The sequence below is a fragment of the Azolla caroliniana genome, unplaced genomic scaffold (genome assembly GCF_043228905.1).
Source record: "Azolla caroliniana isolate FFs.n. ecotype wild unplaced genomic scaffold, voAzoCaro1.0.p SCAF_8, whole genome shotgun sequence".
In the NCBI taxonomy this organism is placed as follows: domain Eukaryota; kingdom Viridiplantae; phylum Streptophyta; class Polypodiopsida; order Salviniales; family Salviniaceae; genus Azolla; species Azolla caroliniana.
The window spans coordinates 614,223-623,995 of NW_028230443.1; the positions used below are offsets into that span (position 1 = coordinate 614,223).

Consider the following 9,773-nt stretch of genomic DNA (forward strand, 5'->3'; position numbering starts at 1 on the left):
CAAAAGGAACCGACCCGAGTTGAGCTTGAGGGAGCATGTTGAGAATCAAGGTCAACATAGTGCAACATGTGAACACACATTTTGAGAATCCATGATTACTCAAAGGTCAAGAGTCACACCACTACTCTCTACACATTAACTATGTGTCATAGAATCATATTCTATGACACATAACTAATGAGTTACATATTCCCCATGACTATGAGTCTTCACATTCCCCAAGAGAGAGAGTGGTTGTTGTAAAGTTAATGAAGAGAGAGGGTGACTCTATATAAAGCACCCTCCTCATACTTTATACAAAGTCGGTTGTGACTCCTTGTAATGCTACATTTTTGTATTTCCTATTCTACTTGTGAATATACACCCTCTTCTTGAGTATTCATTTTTCTATCTATCTTGTGAGCTCTCTTCTCTCCTCTAATTCCTCTCACACATACACGTAGCACACATCTCTTTCGTCACACAAGAATCATGCCCAATTCTTTACAGTTCCTATGTGCCATTGAGGCCATACTGTAAATAGCCCGAAAAGTTATATGAATATAAATATAACTAGGGCAACTAAATGTATTGATTTATGATAACATTTTAGTTGGTTGTTGTTGAAGTATAGATAGACAGAGAGAGGGTGAGAGAGAGATACAGAAAGTCATTTTTGTTGTAACCGCCGGTTGGCGAAGATACAGAGCTCAAGGACGTTACCTTTGAGACTCTTAGTGAAATACCTCTTACCTATAGTGACCCTATTTGGAGTTTTATGAAATCCTGTGGTTTTTTTCCCGATTAGGGTTTCCAGGTTAATATTCCGTGTGAGACTCGGTTGTCGCTTTCTATCAATCTGGTATTAGAGCATGGAAGGTCCATTCGGCAGCATGTTCAAGCTCACCGGCTCCAACTACTCTATGTGGAAGTCGAAGATGAGGGACATGCTAGTGGTTAAAGATCTTTGGTTGCCGGTATAGTTCAGGGACATAAGGCTAAACCAAGTTGATGCATCAACATGGGAGGTGATGCACATGAAGACAACAACCTACATTAGATGCTTCATCGACATGAGCATGTACAACAACTTCAATGAGGAGAAGAAAGCGCACGAGCTCTAGGAAAAGATAGGCATCATGTTTGAGAACAAGAATGCCGTAAATCGAGTCTCGGTATTTTGGAAGTTAGTGAAACTCAAACATCAAGACGGCTCCAGCATGGCAGAGCACATGAATGCCTTCAAGGGGCTTATAAATCAGACTACCTCATTGGAGGCATCCTACAAAGCCGAAGACCACAACTTTGTGAGGATGGGGAATGAAGGTGCATGTCGAATTGTTGAAATAGGAGACGTGTTACTGATGACATCAACCGGGTGCAAGATGCAACTGAAAGATGTCTGACACGTTCCAGATGTTCGGTTGAACCTGATATTAGCTAGTCGGTTGGATGATGAAGGCTACAAGGGTAGCATTCGGAACGGAATCATGAAGTTCAACAAAGGGAGCCTGATCGTGGCCCGAGCCGGAAGATCAACACATTGTACTTAATCCATGCCCGGATATGCCGAGAGGAAGCAAACATAAGATCCGACACTGTCAGTGAGTTGTGGCACAAGAGGTTGTGTCACATGAGCTAGAAAGGGATGAGAAGACTTGCCGACGACAACCTCATTCCGGAGGTGAAAGACGGGCAGCTTGAAAAGTGCACCAATTTCTTGGCCGGCAAGCAGAACCAAACCTCTTTCTTGTCGAGACCACCGATGAGGTAGAAAGCACCGTTGGAACTTGTGCATACTGACGTATGCTCCGTAGATACGAAGTCACATGTCGGATCATTGTACTTCGTGATGTTTATAAATTACCACAACTTCCAGTTGTGGGTATCCACACTAAAGATGAAGGATCAGGTAATCCATCTTCTAATATCGGGGGCAGTTCGAGGAGTATTTCCGGTCAAAAGGAATCCGGCTCGAATTTACCGTGCCGAAGACGCCGAAACTGAACGGAATGACCGAAAGGATGAACCAGACTATGATGGAGAGAGTACGGAGTATGTTGGCACATGCTAAATTGTCCAAGACGTTTTAGGCTGATGATGGCGACCTATGTGATAAACATATCACCCTCAACATCCTTGGAAGGAGATACACCACAAAGAATATGGACCGGTGTTGTGGTGTGGCTTGCCCATAAGCGTAGCATTGCGTAGACGAAAGATAACGTGAAAGTGAGGAAGGAATCGTTGGGATTTTGGACGGAAGAGACAAAATAGTAGAAATAGATCAATAGTGATCAAGAAGATATGACAAGATAGGATATAGAATGATATTTGAAGGAATGAAAGAGATTTATAATTATTTGATAAAATGGTTGCGAGCCGTTGAACGTTCGAACTTTGTCTCATAAGGTAATCACTCTTCTCTTTCTTAATAACAATCTTCACTTCAATATTTCAATGAAGATAAGAATTGAACCGTCGCCCTTTCATTGCGAGTTGAGCACCACAACCGCCAAGCTAGCTCTTCTCTTGTTTTTTCTTTTTCTCTTGCTCTTTTTATCTTATGATATCTCTTATGTAATATAATTCTATTTGATTCTCTTGATATATCATATAATATAGTTCTTCGATTTCAAATCCTTCCATATCCTTGTGACTATACTCCCTTCTCCTTTTATAGGAAGGGGAAGGTTTTGCATGTGGGCCATATGACACACATGCAAAGAGGGCTCTTGCATGTGTGCTATATGGTGCACATGTAGTACATTACATGGTTTAGACTATATATTAGAAATTCAAATAATATACCATACATAGATATACAAATCATGGATGTTGGGTAAATGGTAAGGTTTGAGACTTGTAAGGTAGATGTTGTTGGTTCAAGTCCTCTCTTGCCAATGTAATATGCTATATGGTCCTTATGTAATACATTATATGGTTTTATGGCTTAAACCATACAATACTACTACAAATAAAACAATACATTTATATATAATATAAATATAGGGTAAATGGTAAGGTTTGAGAGTCGTACGGTGGGGCTTATTTGTTCAAGTCCATGTAATATAATATATATACTTTTTAGTTGTCTCTACATATAATGTTTAATGTTTAATATTATCTTTATAAAATATTATCAAGATTTATTTTATTTTAGTTATGTATTTATCTTATTGTAGACTTTTAATGTGAAGCTTTCGTACTTCATGACATCCACCCGCTCTAGACCTACACATCACCTGGCATGTTCCACTATCTTTCATCTTCATGTTGATCTATTGGAGGAGGTTCAAGCTCAAACCTTTTCTTAAATAATTTATCCTCTTTCCAGCTACCACGTCTAGGATTAGTGTTCCATCCAATTCACTAAGCTTATAAGTAAAGTTATCATATACTTTTTTTTACTATGTAGGGCCCAAACCATCTTTCAACAAACTTGCGAACAGTGATATGTTGATTATCTAAACTGCTATCATACACAAGCACCCAATCCCCCTCTTCTATTTTCTTAGGCCGAATTCTATGAGCTTTATCAAAACGAATTTTATTGTTCAATCGAGCCTGTTGTAATCGTTGGGCTGCTAATTCTATATCTTTAGGTCGACGCTCTAATTGTTGAATTTGTAAAGCAAGCAATTCTTCTTTGCTCACCTCTTCTCTCCATGGAATAGATGTCCATGACATAATTGATTCTTCTATTGGCATGATGAGCTTTTGACCAAGTATCAATTCGGCTAGAATGTATCATGTTGTCGAACTATGCATTGTCCGATTCGCCCATAGTGCATAAGGTAGGATGCGTGGCCAATCTCTAATTTTACCTTTACAACTTTTCACAATTGCCTTAACTATTGGGCTATGTCCTCTTTCAATCTTTCCATTAGCCTCTGGATTATAAGCAGTTGTAAGTGATAATTTGACCCCTATGCGACTGAAGAATTCTCTAGCTTCATCAAAATCAAGTTCTCCTCTATCCGCAATTATTTTACCAACACACCCATAACGACATATTACATCTTCTAACAAAAATTTACATACAACTCTAGTTGTTTTTTGTCGTAGCGGTCTTCCTTCTACTTGGTTTGTAAGGTCTTCTCTTGCTAGACCTAAATATCGCATTTGACATTCCCCAAGTGGCATTGTCACTAGGTTGACCATCCATTTATAATACATTGATGGTGAATATGTTGGTTTTAGCTCATCTCAATGTCGAATAGTTGAGTACCTCTAGCAGACCTCACAAGTTTCCACAAATTTCATTACATCTTTATACATATGTGGCCACCAATACTTCTCTTTCAACTTCATAAATGTCGCTCAAATGCCTCTATGTCTTGCCCACAAACTATCATGGAATTCAATATTATAATTAATTTTCTCTTAATATCATCCTTACCAATGACTCGAAGAGGATTCTCAGTTGGCCTTTTTGGATGCTTCCATAAACACCCTTCTTGTAAAAAAAAACGTGAATGCCCGTCTTCAAAATTCATTTAATTGTTTCTTTGACCATGATGGGTTGGCTTCTTGAGTCTTTAAAAAGTTTCCTATTTCTAACCATTGACCTTCATACTCCGTCCGTGTCTTTGAACATTATGCTTACATTAAATTCATCATGAGGCTCAATAGATACTTGATGAGTAACTTGATGGCTTATAGTTGCCCAATTCTTATCTTCAGTTTCCATCACCTTTTCATTTATGAACCTTGCCCTTGACAGCATATCTGCAACTAGGTTCTCTTTGCCCTTTATATGCCTCAATTCTAGGTTCATGGTTTTGATGTATGCAATCCACCGAAGCATTGCAATACTTGGTGTCGTGCAACTTGTTATCATCCCGATGAGTGGCAGACAATCTGTTTCAACGACTACATTTGCTCCAATCAAGTAATCTCTATCTGTTTTTAGTGCAGTAAGCAAACCCCACAATTCTCGTTTAACTTGCACATAATTTCTTTGTCTACACTGACACTACCTTCTAGCGAAAATTGTTTAATACCTCAAAATCTTTTAGCAAGTGTAGAGTGAGTTGGAAACATTGACACCAATAGTAATGGCTTAGGAAAGGTTATCTACAGACACTCTGGTTAGGTAAATGTCCTACGGTGCGAGGTGTAGCTATGAACCGTATGGATCATCCACAAGGGAGGGGGTGGTAGGACATTGATTGGGAGGGAAAACCCATAAACACCTTGGGGATATACTACATTAGGTTAAAGAACCAGGAAAACAAAGAAATACAATAACCCATTTATACTTCGCTAGTGCAAAAGTGGTTGACAGGTGGGGATACCACGTAGGAGGGTAGTTAGTTACGAGTCATGACACGTTCATAAAAAAAGTCCTTTTGTAGTCAATCACTTAAAAAGAGAGATCGAAAATCTTAATGTGCGGAGAGAAAAAAAGTTAGTAATAACTTGGTCTTGCGCCTTTGCGTTAGCCCCCATCATGATGGGTAATACTGTCGCTACTCACAATGGGCGGGAACACTTGCTTATCTATGTAATTGATCGTATGGTAGGTCACAAATTGGGAGAATTCACAACTACCCAAAATTTTTGGGGACATGTTAAAAGTGACAAAGGATCTCAAGATCCCAGAGATGATTAGGAAATCACTTTTTTATGGAGAATGAAAAAAATTGAATATAGGAGTGCAAGCTTCAACAAAGGATATTCGTATGTCAACTACTATGGTGCGAGGTGTTGTCAAGTAGATCCAAGGGTGTTCATATAAAGAAGCACTTGTATCACTTGGATTTATGCCTTACATAGCATGTTATCTGATATCACAATTGGTTCATTCCACAATGCCAAACACTACTAGTAATCTTGGATTCAAGAAAACGCCAAGAAAACCAACCTCTTCATTAGTGAAATATTAGTAGAGAATTCCACTTACCTCAAGTGATTTTCACCCTAAGCTCAGGGTCGTGGTTATCCGATAAAGAAACCCACATGTCAAATAACTATTAAGTCGAAATTGAGCTCGATTAAAGAGGGGACTAAAGTTTAAAGGTAGACAAAGTAGTTAGTTTTGGAGACGTGTCAACAAAATTGAAATAGAAAGTTCTTTTAGAAAGAAATTTATTTAACACTAAGTCGGGGAATAAGTATAAACGTACAGGACGAAAAATTCATCCACTCATTTTCGATTCTGTGTAAACTAGAAGTATTATTCTTCTTGGTTTGCACAAATTGGAAGATTATCCAAAATTCCTTGAGGAAGATAGAAGGGTACACATCTTAATTGAAAAGTACATGAAAGGTAATTTGAAAGACTCCTCAAACTATGGTAGAATCGGGCATATATAGATTCAACGCGAAACGGATCTTATTAAAATTGAAATTACACCATATATTCCCGATTTGAAATTGCACTATATTGATAGAAGAACATATTAGTCTAAAGATTGATCAATTGAAAAGTTACTATGCTAGGTATTGGAGATCAAAAAGTTCGAATAACTTTAAATAACATTATCCAACCATTGTATTGATAGAAGAACATATTAGTCTAAAGAGTGATCACTTGAAAAGTTATTATGGTTGGTATTGGAGATCAAAAAGTTCGAATCACTCTAAAGAACGTTACTATTAAACCGTATGGGGAACCAAAGATCCTAGTGGAACACATTGCTCCACAATTAAGAAATAGAGTTGCTTTTGGAAGGACGATCAAAATGTCCTGAAGCCTATGTATACTTTTTGCCGAGAACCAAATATGTAGTCGTAGTAGTAGGCTGTAGCATTGTCTACCAATTGTCAATGTGTATATATGTATGTACATGAAATGCTCTTTTTAGGGAAGTAAAAAATCAGCTTTTTCTCTGTAGTTTCACATGGATACGTCTCTCCTTCTCTTTGCCCATTTGGAGCGTGAATTAGACTCTTGCTCATCTCGTAAGCGTTTGACACATTTACACACACACACATATATATATGTACGTACATACATACATACATACATACATTCGATATACACGTACGTACGTACGTAGGCATGACATTCAACGGCACATTAACGACATGGCGTAAGAGATAAGAGAGAAGAGATAAGCGGGGTGCCGTGGGGTGGTGTAGGTCAATCTAATGGAGACAGACGATGACCTACCATGATGCTATTCCTCGAGAAGAGCAATGATTGCAAAGTGCAAAGTGCCTCTTCTCTTCTCACACAAAAAGTAGTGGCTTACGTTCGATATATCATATGATATATGTATACATACATACATGATACATACATACATACATACATACATACATACATACATAGCTCGTGTATAGGTGGTGTTGTGATGGTGATGGCGGCCCATCGCACCTACCTCTCTGCTCTGTAGGAGAGAGAGAGAGAGAGAGAGAGAGAGCAGCTTTCTTAATTACTCTACTCTGTCTGTGGGGAATTAGAAAAGCTAGATATCAAGAACTGAAAGGCAGAGATAGAGAACGATGGGCTGAAAGGGGTGCTGCTGATTGAATAGACGGAATCAATAAGAAGAGAAGTTGAGAGTAAGAGAGAGGGGTGTGTGTTGCAACAGGAATCAGAGAGTGGGAAATTGGGAGGGAGAGGAAGAAAGAGAGAGAGAGAGAGAGAGAGATGCACAGAGGGAGCCATGATGAGGGCAGGATGTTGGTCCATGCACAGCCAGAGACTGGGGGGGGCGGGGGCGGGGGCGGCTTTACAGAACTAGCCCAATCAGGAGCCTTTGAATCAAGTAATGCCCCTCCTGGAACATCTCTCCGAGACCTCGAGAAGAGTTTGGACGACATAACTAACATAAACAGTCGCCAAGAGAATCGAATCGAGACCTTACAATCGAAGATCAACGAGCTCATCGGCTTTTACCTCGTCTTCCAAGGAGTCATTTTGACCTCGGTGGCGCAAGGCACCTTCCTAAGATGCCATAATTGGTGGGTTCCTTTCGCCCTCTCCTGCATTGCGGCTGCCGCCATCATCATGGCGGTGCTGCACATGCTTCTTAAGTTGTCGCTATCGAAGATCGAGCTTGATAAGAACCGATGGCAATTCGACCAACTCCATCTTCTCATCATGTCTAGGAAACAAAGACCAATCCTTCGGCTATCTACTGGAAGTATGGAGGATGTTTCAAATCATTCTTATCAGAGTCAACATGATGCGACTATGCCTTCATTATCCTTCTCGGAGCACATATATCGAGCTGCCTACCCGACCATCGTGCTAATCACACTCCTCACTTTCACGGGGTTTATCCTCTTTGGCTGTCACCGCATCCTCTGTGTCCCTGATCTCCCCCGAACCAATAAACCCTAGTGATTTGATATGCTTAAAATCATGCTCTCTCCCATTCTTCAACCAGTTCAGCTGCTTAAAAGAAGTGTTTTAAGATTTCATTCATGACAATGGCCCATCACTATGTTTTCATGTTCTCTCCCATTCTTCAACCAGTTCAGCTGCTTAAAAGAAGTGTTTTCATGTTCGGAAATTCTACTTAACTAGAGTTGTAACGGTTAAGCACACCATCACCACCAGAACTTGAAGCGCAAGAAATGGAACGCCCCTCCTTTCCTTTGATGTGTTTGCCAAGTTTTCCAGGATACCATTCATGTGGTTCCATGACCATGTTTTCATGAAATTCAAATTGTACTTTGCTGTACTTGTCCTGATGCACATGACATAGTTACCATTCCTTACCTTGCAAGAAATCCTTGAAGATGCAGTGCATGTTGCCTTCAACTATGTTTTGATGTTACTGAAACTCTCAACTTATTCAGTGGTCTTGCAAAGATCTAACTAGTTTTCTTTGAAATAATTCATTGATATACTCTCAGACACTTATGTCCCACTTTCCCTCCACCCCTTTATATTGGGTAGTTAATTAAACACATGTGTTACAGTAGCCTTGCACAGGTTTAACTAGCTTCCTTCGAAATAATTCATTTTTGTAACTTCTTTGGCATTATCTTAAATTATGCCTGAGCGTGACCTCAAATGCAGTCAGTAATCTTCAGTTAGATTCTAGTTATGTAGTGAACATCAATTGCGACTAGTCTTGAGCAAGTTTGATTTATCTATTCTAAATCAGCTGCTGCCACTCTGGAAAGTAGAAAAGATGCCCAACATCATGCGCTTATCGAATCCGTGTATAGCAAGAGAAGCAACAGGAGGACCGGATGAAATAATCCTGCGCAGGAGATGTGTGTGAGAGTACTGGCAATCTCAATCACTGCCATGAGGTTAATTGAGAAGAGCAAGAATTGCGAATTGCCAGAGGAGTCAAGCAAAGAAAAGCCATGTTTCCGAAGCAAATAGCAGAAAAGGGGTCATCTTCTGAACAAAAAGCAGTGGGCTTAGGTGGATTGGTATTATATTGGTGGTGGGCTATAGGAGTTACTCTGCTAAGAGAGAGAGAGAGAGAGAGAGAGAGGGCCCCACGTCTTAGTAAGAACTTAGCTCTAGGGTAAGGTAATTACGATAAAAAAGAGAGAGACAAGAAAGAGGCCTGCTTTCTTATGTAAAGGGAGACGGACTAAAAAAACGGGAGCGAGTTGGGGGGAGATTGAATTGACGGAGTCAAGAAGATCAGAAATTGAGAGAGAGAGAGAGAGAGAGAGAGAGAGAGAGATGCAGAGAGGGAGCTGGGATGAGGGCGATGCAGAAGTAGCCGAAATAGGTGCCTCTGAATTAAGCATTGGCCCCCCTGGAAGATCTCTCCGAGACCTCGAGAAGAGTTTGGACGACATAACTAACATAAACAGTCGCCAAGAGAATCGAATCGAGACCTTACAGTCGAAGATCAACGAGCTCA

The 9,773-nt window shown here is 39.9% G+C and overlaps 1 long non-coding RNA gene across 1 annotated transcript; it reads left to right on the plus strand.

The window, feature by feature from the left end:
* The first annotated feature begins 8,267 nt into the window (after positions 1-8,267).
* On the plus strand, positions 8,268-9,172 carry LOC147860654 (uncharacterized). The gene is made up of 2 exons (XR_015530095.1): positions 8,268-8,382; positions 8,433-9,172. It is a non-coding gene; the product is annotated as an uncharacterized LOC147860654 (long non-coding RNA).
* Positions 9,173-9,773: the final 601 nt, after the last annotated feature.